Raw genomic sequence first — 13,556 nt, forward strand, 5'->3', positions numbered from 1 at the left:
TCAGGTGGAAGCTCGAAGATTTCGAGAATCACCAGCGCAGGAACAACCTGCGCATATTAGGTATTCCCGAGAAGGCAGAAGCTGAAGATGTTCGGTCTTTTGTGGTGAACCTATTTCGAGACTCATTGCCTGAGCTTACAAATTGGAACTGGGACTGGGACTCTGAGATACAGTGAGCCCACCGAATGCCTTTTAATTTACCATCTAAGCTTGGTGTCTACCCTTGCGCAATCTTGGTCTACTTTGGGAATTTCCTATTAAGACAGACAATTTCTGAGAAAGCTAGACCTGACCGGAAGCGTACTTTTAAAGATATTTCTTATTTTACTCGACCAGATTTTTGTCATGCTACGGTCGAAAGGCGCTGGCGACTTCGCTTGCTAATTAAACCTTTCAGGACAAAAAAGCCCAGGCCTATCTGAATAATCCGGCTCCGCTGAAAGTTGTTTTTGGCGGTCAAACACATTTTTTTTTGTCAGAGATCAAAGCTAAAGCTTTTTTGGATGAGCTAAAATGAGAAGGAACTGGAATAATTTAGTATTAGCTTTTCCATCTCATTTCCTTTTTGTCTTTTTCGGACTCACGTATATTTTCTTCTGGCTAAATGATTTATATAGAACCAGCTTTGAGACAGGTATCATTGCATTTTCTAACCCAGGTACAGCTTTAAGTATCATTGTAACTAAGCCAGATCAAATGTCTAGTAAACTGCAGCACAAATATGAACAACAGAATAAAAGATCGATGTGGTTAATATTTACTATAGTATTATGGGAAGGTCTACTAGCCAGAGACAAGCGCCAACGTTTGGGAGAAATAATCAGTCTGAACCCAGTTGATATTATATGTCTCCAGGAGATGCACCTGTCTTGGGATAAGAGGTCATTACTTAGATTCAGGGGATACAACTTATTAGCAGCTTCGTCACAAACGTCTAACAATCGTGGGGTAACTATTCTAGCCAAATCCTCCCTTGGCGAAGCAACACGTAAACTAGCCGATCCGCATGGTAGGTGGGTTATTGTGAAACTCACCCTTGGTATCACCATTTGTTCTATTTATGGGTCCAACCAGGACGATCCTGCTATTTTTGAAAAATTAGAACTTGAACTTGCAGCCTCACAGAGCCCGCTTATCATATGCGGCGACTTAAATATTTCATTTAATCTACCATCTAGCAGACATTCTCATCAAAAGAAATATGAGGATCGTAAGCCACGTGTTTTTAAGGTCATTAACAGGCTAGTAGACAGTTTTGACCTAGTTGATATATGGGACCTTAAGAAATATCAGGATCCTGGGTATACTTATTTCTCCTGTCTGCACAGAAAGCCTGTCCGAATAGATTATAAACTTGTCTCAACAGACTTAGCCCCGCAAGCCGCAATCACTAAACTTCCGAAAATGATTTCCGACCACAATGCCCTTACCCTTACAATTAATATTACAACCTTAAGCAGACAACATCGGGCTTGGACGTTTGACCGTAAACTTCTTGCTAATAACGAATATATTGCCTTTATTGCCAGCTGGGCCCAAGAATATTTTGATATTAACCGCTATAGAGCCCCGAGGAATGTAGTTTGGGATTGCTTCAAATCCGTGCTTAGAGGAGAAACAATGAGTTTTCAAATTAGGGCTAGAATGCTAATAAATAATGAATATAGCCAGAAAGTCCATGACCTTGCAAAGGCTGAAGAAGAACACATTACACAAATATCACAGGGTAAAGATGGAAAACTGGCCATGTATCAGATATTAGTGTTAAAATCTGAGCTTAATTCAGGCCTTAGCCAGAAAGCTGCCGAAACATATAGAGTTCGTCAGAAGGATCTGTATGAAAATGGGGAAAGAGCTGGCAAACACCTTGCTTTGCGTACTCGTCAGAAAAATACATTTAACATTATTGGTTCTTTACAGGAAGGAGGTCAGACTTACACACATACTTCTGATATAATTAAAGCTTTCCAGCAATATTATCAAAACCTGTATCAAGATGATTTAATTGTTAATGGGGACGATTCAGACTTGTACCTTAGCAATCTTCTCAATAACCCAGAGGCACGTAGGTTTCTGGACGACGCCTCCCGTAAATGTAAATGTAAATGTACATGTATTTATATAGCGCAAACCGCCCACATCACAGGCATCTATGCGCTTGCTTAGGGAACCCGTCCTGGTATTCCCCTGTGAGATAACCCCGGTAGGGCATCCACAAGGTGAAAGCCAGGCATCCCGCCGCGAGGGGCCGTTGTGGAGATTAAGCAAGCTATTGCCCAGAGTCGCAGAGTGTGAACCCGTGAGTCGAGTAGGCACCAGAGCGAGAATTATCGAGTCCGTGGAATTATTGAGCCCAACCCCCATCGAGGCGGGGAATTGAACCCTGGTCCAGGGCCGATCTCAGCTTCCGGGTCTGCCGCCTCTAACCCCTGAGCCACACTTCTCCACACGTGAGGATCTTGAGAAGGAAATTACCTTGGCGGAAGCGCAGACAGCCCTATCTTCGTTGGCTCTTGGAAAAGCCGCAGGTCCTTACAAAATTCCTCTTGATTTGTTTAAAATCCTGAGTCACCAATTGGGCCCCCTTATCCATGATTTATTTTTAGGGATTCAATGGAATGGTGTCCCCCCTGATTCATGGAATGAGACTAATATAATTGTCTTTCCGAAAAAAGGGAAATCCGCAGACCAACTCACATCGTATCGCCCAATCTCCTTGATTAATTTGGACTCCAAATTATATGCAAAAGTGATGGCCATTCGGCTCAGTAGGGTCATCGGACATCTGGTCTCCCCGTGGCAGCATGGATTTGTTCCTGGCAAAGGTACCACCGATCACACCCGTAGGGCTATTACCCTATTGGATATCATGTCCGCAACGGGGGGCCAGATGTCGATGATTCTTCTTGATGCTGAAAAGGCCTTCGATCGTGTTTCATGGAACTTCTTATGGGCTGTTCTGGCACAAAATAATTTTGGCTCCAAATGTATTAAATCCATTAAAGCAATGTATTTATGCCCTAAAGCAAAACTGAAGAATATGGGCTCAGAATCTGGCATTATTAACATCTCCAGAGACACCAGGTAAGGGTGTCCCTGCTCGCCATTATTATTTGCACTATACATAAACCTCTTAATTTTGAAGCTGCTGGAGAGCCAGGCAATTAAACCTGTTGTTTATGGACAGTTTGAAACCAATGTATTGGCGTATGCCGATGACATTGTGATAATTACACCCGACCCTATAGAAGCCATGAGTGAAGTTGAGAATCTAGCTGACCAGTATGGTCGGTACTCGGGTTATTCCTTGAATAAACGAAAGACAATTATATTGTGCACGGATAATACTGTATGTGTAGATCCAAGGAGAGCTAATAAGGCTACATACCTGGGTGTTACTATTAGCCCCGATATAAAACGTATCCCCAAACTCAATTTTGAGCCACTACTCATTCATATTAAGAAAGATCTTGAGCGGGTAAATAGTCTACATCTCTCAATCATAGGCAGGGGTAACTTTTTAAAAATAAATGTCCTCCCCAGGCTGCTTTATATGTTTCGAGCTATTCCTCTCTCTATAGAGGAGAAGACTCTTAAAATAATAGACTCACTTACGTCTAAATTTGTATGGCAGCATGGCAAGATCAGGAGGTCCATCAAACTTCTTTCACTTCCACAAAACGTCTCGCAATTCCAAATATCCTACTTTACTTCTGGGCACCATTCCTCCAACAAATGGTACCGCTGTTATGTTCTATCCCCTCGGCAGGTGTTATGGATCTCACTACAATCCCTTCTATTTATGAGCTGGCACTTGGGGAGACAGCAAAAGGCCTCTTTTTGAGGCAAATAGAGGCCAGGTATTATAAAAAAAGTAAATTTTAAATTATATCTAACGCTTGGAGGGTATGGTCCAAAACCATTAAGCATATGCGCATTGGGAAAATAAATAGGTACACGCCCCTCTGGCATTCAAAACTTCTTGCAGGCCTTGGGTTCGATGTCATCTCTAAGAAATGGGAATCATTAGGGATTATTATAGTGAGCGATTTTTTGTTAAGAAATTACGAAACCACTTTCACAGATTTACAGACAAAATACCTGCTATCTAATGGGGATTATCTTAAATTTGTTCAGGTATATACAATACTTAAATTAAAAGCACCCGCTGTTTCTTTGGGAAGAATCGACATCATTGAGGCAATTACTAGAATAACTACTAGAATTGGCTCAATTTACGGTCTATTAATGTCTAGAATCCAAGATGACATAGAAAAAACGGAAGCTACCTGGGCCGATAAATTAGAGAACCCTAATGTAGATATTGATAGAAGCTTAGAGCTAACACAACGTCTCCTTATGTCAGCCAGTCTCAAAGCCCAGATGTACAAAACTATTTTTAATCTCTACTATACTCCTGTTAAGCTATTTGCGTGGGGCAAGAGGGAGAATGATTTATGTCCCAGATGTCTTCTAGGCCCTGCTACATTAATCCATATGTTGTGTGAGTGCAGGGAACTTACCACAATTAAAAGAATGATGTCCGAATTCTGGGAAGAGGTGTTTGGGCATAAAATTCCCGAATCTTCTTTACTCTATGTGCTTGGGCATGATAACTCATTGAATCTCTCCAGTAATGTGGAAAGAATGTTATTTATAAGAACGCCGTATTAAGAATTATTCTATCAGCTCGATGGAAGGAACCTGATCCACCAAGCTTCCAAATGTGGCTTGCCCGCCTTCTTGCGGTTTTTAATCTCGAAAAAGCGATATACGCTACCAGAGGGCCTAAGGCTAGAAAAATAGGAGATGCTATTTGGTACCCGATAACTTCATGGAAGTCTGGGGTTCGACCGCTATCTCTGCACTAATAACTGTCAAGTATCTGTTGTGTGTTCTTTTCTTGTAGCTAATTTTTTTTTTTTGGTAATATATATTATGTGTTGCAATTGTTATGTATTTTTATCCTGTTTTTCTTCTCTTCGGCTTTCCATACTCTCTATTCTTCAGATAACTTTTTCTTTTTCTGTTTTTTCTTTGTTTTTTCCTGTTTTTGTCCTTTTTTTTTCTTTATGGAATTATGTAATTATGTATTTTGTATTTTGACTCCTGTATTTGCTGGTTCTGAAATAAAAATAAATAAATAAAAAAATAACATTTTCAGACACTCTCCCCCAGTCACAGATCCTGGCTGAATCTGTCATCTTTGGTCTTCTCTGGACTGAATACAAGCATCCTGAGACCAGTTTCAGGGTAACAGCCCTCATCAGCCAGGCTTGCTTTAATCCAGTGGCAAAGTAAGCAAGGGACCCACTTCAAAACAAACAAAAATAAAAAAATTAAAAAAATTAAAATATTGGTGGACAGGCACTTATAAATATGCTCAATACATCTACCAAATGCTGTAATAAAAACCTGTACAAAAGGGGGTGGTGATGGACTGAGCATCTGAACCAATCAAATACTCACACCTAGTCAAAAGATCTGGGTTAGATCCATCACCGTTCTTTAGCCCACTCTGCCACCCCAGTTCAGACATGGCTATATGCAAATCAGTCTGACCCTGTGCCTCGTAGGAACAGTCCAGCCCGAACTGCCAAGCCATGCCTTCCCTGGACCGGAAACAAGCTTCTGAGGACCGGTATCTGGCATTCCAGCCGTCTTCAGCCCGGCTTGCTTGAATCCAGTGGCAAAATGAGCAAGGGACTCACGTCTGAGCATACCCTGCCACACTTATGGTGGCCAAAGTGGTACTAAAGGGGGTGGTGATGGACGGAGCATTTGAACCAATCAAATACTCACACCCAGTCAAAAGATCTGGGTTTGATCCATCACCGTTCTTTAGCCCACTTCTTTAGCCCACTCTGCCACCCCAGTTCAGACATGGCTATATGCAAATCAGTCTTGACACAACCCTTAACAAGGTAGACAATTCACTGGTGTGTGCACGCACCACTACTAGACATAACATCTAATACCAACTTTACAACTTTACTTAAAGATGCTGGAAATAGACACAAATGTTACTTCTCAACAGGGCCACTATAGAGGTCCTTATCCTGGGATTGTACTACCTCGGCCCCTCCCTCACAATCTCCACCACCCCAGGTGTGGTTTACTGCACTAGGAAACTGTGCAACCAGGAGACTCCGTGTTTAACCCTGACCTACCAGTTTGTGAAATAGTGCGCTTCGGAAATCACTAATTAAATTTATGCTTCTCTCCCCTTTTTTGTCCAAGATCGGGGGTATTTAGAACCATCCTAAAGTTGTAAGTAAAACTGTGCTTTTAAAAATGGACCCAGACTGTGGTGATGCATCTTTAACTAAAGATTAATTCCTGCAGCTCCTGTTGAATATGCATTGCCAGGAGTGTTGTCTATACGTTGCCAGGAGTGTTCCCGACAGTTATGTTCCTGGTGCAGTTGGGTGAGTGGTGAATTAATCTTACCCTTAGCCTACCAATGACACAAGAGTTTGATTACCACATAGACATTACCTCTGGAGGAGGGAGGGTTACACAGCGCCGATTCTCATGGACTATTCACCAGAATGTAACGTGGCCAAGTAATAACCCTTGGAAAAAGTAGTTCTGTGTTCATCAGACTTAAACTGTTTAGGTGAATCCTACTCTTTCTGTGCCTCTGTCCCCTTATCTGACAATGTATGTACCTCGAAGGAGGCTGGATGGAAGAAATAAGCATGAAAGGCCTGTTCCCAGCACAAACCACCAGCATGGATTTCATTCACTCCATATCAGCATCTCTAAAGGAAAACACTGTCAAAGCAAAGGGAGGGGGAGAGCCCATTTGACCCTCTAGAGCCTAGGCTGCTCACTAGAAAACGATGACGAAGGACAGGACACTAATAGGATAAACCGACCCAACTCAAATATGAGGTCAACATATTATTTATCGCCTTAATGGTGCAAAAGACACTCTGGAATGAAATCAATACTATTTGAATAATCATTGTTCGATTTAGAATAGAAAAGAAATCACTGGCAACAATAGCTATTCTCACAACAAAGTGCACTTATTTCAAGTTTGGTTTGCATATTTTACAAGAAGGTGACAAAGCAACAACTGATAGACAACATTATAAAGCTTACCGACTTGCCTTATAAAGGTTACTGGTACTTTTAGAACAACACAAAGGTTAAGGAAAAGTAGAAGTATGAAAGTAGACAGTGTATCCGCAATGTCGAACAACAATAAACCCTTATTAATAGTGACCACATAACAATTGTCTCCAGGTAGGAGCGCCTAATTACAAAAGACTTGCTAATACGGTGAACACCTACAGTGCATCAAACTGTGACTATGACATTGGTCTATCAAAACATTTGAATTCTGTGTTTGTTCTTCTCGTCAGGTGTTGATCCTGGAAGATATAGGCCGATGGGTTTCGGGCTTGTGCTTTATGCACGCTTCAGGACTTCGCAGAACGAATGTCATTCAAACATCTCACCATGTTGAGGAGGCCATGGGGTGAGAGATGGCCACGTAAAATGGAGCGGCACGATAAAAGAACTGTTCGAAGAAGCTCTGGGGTCACTAGCTTCTCAAAAGGGCATGGCGTCTGTTTAGATAGCTGCCCAGAGGGCCAGAGACCTAGTTGGAGCCCTCAATGTAAGCAATGGCCGGAGCCTTCATGGCTAAGTTGTAACTCCTGGGTCAGTTTGCTTGTGTGGTGGCGGCAAAGATTCGTAGTATGCTGATATGGTTGGGTTGGGTTGCGAACACGATCCACAAACCTCACTACGGGGTCCTTGCTGCCCGGCGGCTCCTGTCACCCAGCACCAAACAAGCAGGACTTTTATAGCTGAGATGTGTGCGCCCTGCCAGGCTGTTCCAGTTGTGCTGGCATCACCGAGCTGCACTAGAGGAGTGTGAGCAATGGAGCAGACCACTCGAGGGCGCGACAAACCTAGAGGTTCACGGTGGCAAAGAGTAATTCTTTTTAAGATTACTGTGAGGGTGTTACCAGTACTTCTGGAATGCAGTATTTTCATGGAAACTTTAAGAAAGGTTAACACTAGCTACAATATGATTGTGGTTACTAAAAATGTAACATCTGATAGCAAGGTAAGCATTTACACGTTCTCTCTTTTTGCAAATTATGCTTGACTGATCTTATACTCTGTACAGCCCATCCTATATTTTGTGTAGCCTATTTTATATTTTGTTTAATTCTTTCTTTAAACTATTGGCTTTCCTATTCAAAGTGCTGTCTCTCACGGCCAGACGTCACAGCACTGTAAAAATATACAAGTCACTATTCCCTAGTGCACCAACCAGGATTCAAATTAGCGACCGTCCAGTTTGAGACGAAGACATCAGAAATTATAACACTAAGCCCAGTGCCCCAGGAGATCTGAATGGCGTCTGAGTTGAGCCCATTTATGTAAACGTAGGTCATAGGCAGTGTGTCCAGACGCTTCATACGTGATCTCAAACTCCCAGACAAACCCCCCGCCTAAATGTCTCGATCGTAAAAGGCTACTCCAGGGAGTCAAACGCCTTATCGGCATCAGCTGGCTTCATGTTTGGGTTTACCTGATGCAGCACTGCGAATATTGCGAATACCGTCCGTAGTTGAACCACTGTGGATTTATGTGGGACAAATCCCAACTGTACAGGGGGGGACTATTTTCTCTAGTAGGAGGGATAGCCGAGTTGCATCACCCCAGGCAGGAATTTATTATCACAGTTACGCAGTGGCAGAGGGCGATAAGATGTACACTTACAGGGTCTTTTCCAGGTTTAGAGGGCACGGATATGACTGCATCACTTATAGACGTCAGCGACACACTCGGCCTCGGCATAGACCTCCTGGATAGGCCGCACCTCCACTGCACCACTGGCCAGGACAGGCCTCAACTCCTCTGCACCCCCTGAACAGGTCTCACCTCCTCAGCACAGTACAGGCCTCACCTCTTCTGCACCCCCTGGAAAGATGCCAGGGTGCAGGAAAAAGGTATCAAAGCTCTTCTTTGTCCAGCAGTATCTGCCATTGAACCGGCATTGCAAAGATCACCCGCTCGCAAAAGGATCGCGAGTGATTATAGCTTGGAACCGGGCATTCTCCCCTGTACTACCAACAGGGAGGACAGTGGTGGAAGTTGCTGGTCTGGTCCTGAGCTCCTGGACACGGTGCGAGGTCTAGACCAGCTGTGAAGTGCGCCGGTTGATTATAGAACTGAGGCACTTCACCAACGGATTTTCAGAGATTAGTCACGTTCTTTCTGTAGTCTAGTTACATAGAAATAGTGCAGTTTTGTGCCAGGCTTAGGCACAGGTTAGAGCGCTTCGGTGCATCGGTTAGTGAGTTAGGTAATTTAGAACTAGAGAGAAATACCAATTTAAAGTAAATAGGAAAAAAGAAATATAAACAGAAGAGTTTATACCTACCCATTGAATACTTCAGTTCCTGATTTCTTCGTCTCTTGGTTGACAGCAGAGGCTCCAGAAGGTTCCTAAGGGAGAAGTAAGAAGAATTTAGAAGATAAGAAAGTAAGGCAGAGAGTGAATGAATGAATGAGTGAAAAAGAATAAATGAACTCACCGAGTTAAAAGGTGCTAAAATGTTGTTTATAATACAGGTTACCAAAGAACAAAATACTTATATTGAAGAATAGAAGAGGAGCAAAAGCCATAGGCACTCTGGGTAAGGCAATAGAGAGAGAGGGAGAGAGAGAGAGAGAGAGCGAGAGAGAGAGAGAGAGTGAGAAAGTGGAGAAGGAACTGAAGGAAATTAGTAATGGTGTGCTTTTCTGTTACAGCGATTTCCACTAATGCTTGAAGATAGAGAGGGAGTAAGAAGGGCATAAAATGGAGTATGGCAGAAAGGAAGAAGTAGAGTGGAAGAGCCACAAGGTCAGGCAGTCTCTTCTCTTTCCCATTCCCCTTTCCCCCAGCTGGGTTCACACGGCCACTATTTAACTCTTCATTTGGTGGCTGTGGGAAAACCAGTGGTAGAATTTCGAAAATCTCTTTGTTCTGCTCCTAGGAGTGTTGGCACTGTGAGTAACCATGACCCTTGACAGAGTGAAGTGCCCACGTCAATACTCACCCGAATAGAATTGCTGAAGAGTTTGATTAAAAAAAAGTATAAAATATTCTTAAGGAGATTCAACAAGAGTTAATAGCAGTCAGGGAGGAAAATAAGGTAATCAAATTTGAAATGAAGGCCCAAATTTTCTTATCTCAGTGCTCATTGTACTTCATGTGTCAGCCCTCTGTCTTCCCAGATGCACAATTTCGTATAGCTTTCATCTTGTCGTATCTCAATGGAGACGCAGCTTTGTGGTCAATGCCCCTGGTCACTCAAGTCTCCACAATTTCAAATAACTTTGAGTAATTAAAAAAAGATTGTCACTTACCTGGCCCAATTTAACAAACTTGTTGTAGAAACTGAATGGCCGGAGACCAAAAGGGCAGCCTTGTTCTACCGGGGTTTGAAAGATGACTTAAAGGATGCTTTGTCACAGATCCCAAATTGCCTACTGAAGTTTCAGCTTCGAATGATCTCATTTTAGAGATAGACTATCGACAAATAGAAATAAGTGGTGAAAGATGACGCAAAATACGGCCCAGTGTACTACGCTTTGACCAGGTCAGAGCAGAGGTTGTTAAATCTGGTGATAGAGAACATGGAGATGAACCTATACAAATTGGACCTATTAGAGGAGGCCCCTTTTCCAAAGAAGAGAAAGAAAAGTGTCGACAGAGTAATCTATGGTTTTATTGTTGTATTAGTGGACATTTTGTAAAGGAATGTCCCAAGAAGCCAAAAACCTTCAAGAAGGAAAACTCTCTGCACCACCAGTAGAAGGAGTTGGGCTGGTGGTTGCTAATAAGGATACAACTCCAATTTTTCATCAAGTGGCCAATACTCTACAATCTTCTGCTCCACACCTCATTCTGACGATGACACTGTTCTTTCAGGAGTGGCCATGATGCTGGACTCACGTGCTACAAAAATGCCTTGAAAATTGGTCTGAAGGCATTACCTAAAAAGAGAAGTGAGGCAGTTAAGGCTACTGATGGTACAGATTTATCTTCCGGCCCAATAACCATTCACAGGGAAGTTGTGGAACTTGTCTCTGTCGAGTTCAAAAGGAAGAGATTCAATTTAACTTGATCGATGCTCTGCAGTTTGAAATCATCCTGGGTTTGCCTTGGTTAACTGAACACAAGCCAATAATTAACTGGAGTGATCGAACCGTGAAGTTTAACTCAAGTTATTGTTTGGAGAATTGCTTCGGAGAAAAGTGGAAAGAGCTAGATGGAAATCCAGCAGCTTTATTGTGCGAGCAAAATATGATGGTGTGTGCGATTTAAACTGTGAGTCTTCCGGTAGAATATCAAGAGTTTGCTGAAGTTTTCAGTGAACCGGAATCGAAGAAGTTGCCCCCACATCGGTCGTATGACTGCAAAATCAATTTGGAACCTTCCTTGTAGCCGAATTGATGTGCTTTCCTTAGCTGAAAACCGTCAACATAAAGATTACATTCAGAAATACTGAGAAAACGGGTTCATACGACCATCACAGTCCCCGGTTTCTTCACCATTATTTTTCGTTTCAAAACATGACAGAGATCTCAGAATGTGTATAGATTATCGTGTCTTGAACAAGATTACAATAAAGAATCATCATTATCCTCTTCCCCTGATTTCAGTTCTTCTAGATCAATTAAAAGATGGCAAAATCTTCATGAAGTTAGATTTACAGGAAGCGTGCCATTTAATTTGAGTAAGAAGTGGAGATGAATAGAAAACAGCATTCAGAATAAAGTATGGATTATATGAGTACCAAGTGAGGCCCTACGGTTTGAGCAACGCTCCTACAGCCTTCAGTACTTTATTAATGATGTCCTGAAGGAGTTCATTGATCAATGCGCAATTGTTTACATCAACAACATTTTGCTTTATTCCTCATCAGAAGATCAGCAACGGGTCAAAAGAGTTTTGCATTGCCTGAAGGAAAACAAGCTTTACGTAAAACTTGAAAAATGCGCTTTTGGAGTGAAATATGTCTTCTTCGGATTTTTAATTGCTCCAGAAGGTCTTACCATGGATGTTAAAAAGATTGAGGCAGCCTTAAATTGGCCTCCTCCAACCTCTCTGAAAGAAATACAGAGCTTCATCTGGTTTGCAAATTTCTATCGCAGTTTCATTCGAGATTTTTCCCTGAAGGTACCTCCAATTACTAAATTGCTAGGGAAAGGAGTACCTTTTCAATGGTCTGCTGAGGCAGAAGATGCTTTCCAGTTCTTGAAGAAGAGTTTTACCACTGCGCCAATTCTGTTGCATGCGGATCCTACTCAACCGTTTTACCTGGAGACTGATGCTTCTGAACGGGCCATCGAAGGGGTACTTTCACAGAGACACAAAGAGACCGAACAGTTGCATCCAGTGACATATTACTCTAGAAAACTGCAACCAGCGGAAATTCATTTTACTATTTCAGATAAAGAACTCCTTGCAATCAAAGATGCCTTCTAAGAATGGCGACATTACCTTCTCAGAGCAAAACATGCAGTGACGGTATTCACCAATCACCGGAATCTTCAGTTGGGAAGAAATAATGGAAAGGTAGATGCCTTGTCTCGTATTGACACGGATGGAAGAAAGAGTCCCATTAGTGATCAAAAGATAATTCCTGAAACTAAGATCGTTGGAGCCACTAGTGAGAAATCTCTCGTAGACAGGGTCAAAGAAGCAATAACTTCTGAAGAAATGCGGAGCTGGGCAGAGAAGGAGTCAACTCGAGAAATTGTCAATGGATTACCGTTTCATTCCAAGGTCTTGTACTTACCAATCAAAGCACTTCAACAACAAGCGTTGATCGACTGTCCATTGGCTGGTCACCCTGGAATCCATCGAAAGGAGGAGTTGTGAAAGAGACAGTTTTGGTGGCCAGGATTGTCCAAAGATGTTCCAGTTCAATTTTGAAAGCTGTGAGATTTGTGCAATGGGGAAGACAGATAAGCTGGCTTCTCAGGGTTTATTGAGACATTTGCCTACCCCTCCATATCCCTGGCACACTGTGACTATGGATTTGATTGGATTGTTGAATTGCCTTCTAGTCAGGGATTGAGCTCAGTATTAGTCATGGTAGACGCCTTTTGAAAAATAGCGCATTTTGCTGCCTTGAAAGGGAAGTCATCTGCAAAACAAATAGCCCCACAATTCAATCAAAGTGTTATTATGATATATGGCATTCCAAAGGTTTTGATCACAGATTATAGGTCTCAATTTCTATCCCATTTTTGGAAGGCTTACACAAGGGGTTTGGGAACTGAGACACGTTATTCAACGAGTTTTCATCCACAAAAAGATGGTCAAACTGAAAGGGCCAATCAAAAGTTAGAAAAGTATCTCAGACTGTTTCTCTTGGATCAAGAGGGAGAGTGGCCTGATCTTCTTTGGACCGCAGAGTTTGTGCATAATAATGCTAAGAAGGCCTCTACTAGTTTTCCCCTTTCTACTTGAATTACGGAAGGCATCCAAATTCTGTGGTTTCCTCTCAAGAAGTGTCGGTGCCTACAGC

The sequence above is a fragment of the Lissotriton helveticus genome, chromosome 1_2, assembly GCF_964261635.1.
Source record: "Lissotriton helveticus chromosome 1_2, aLisHel1.1, whole genome shotgun sequence".
Lineage (NCBI taxonomy): Eukaryota > Metazoa > Chordata > Amphibia > Caudata > Salamandridae > Lissotriton > Lissotriton helveticus.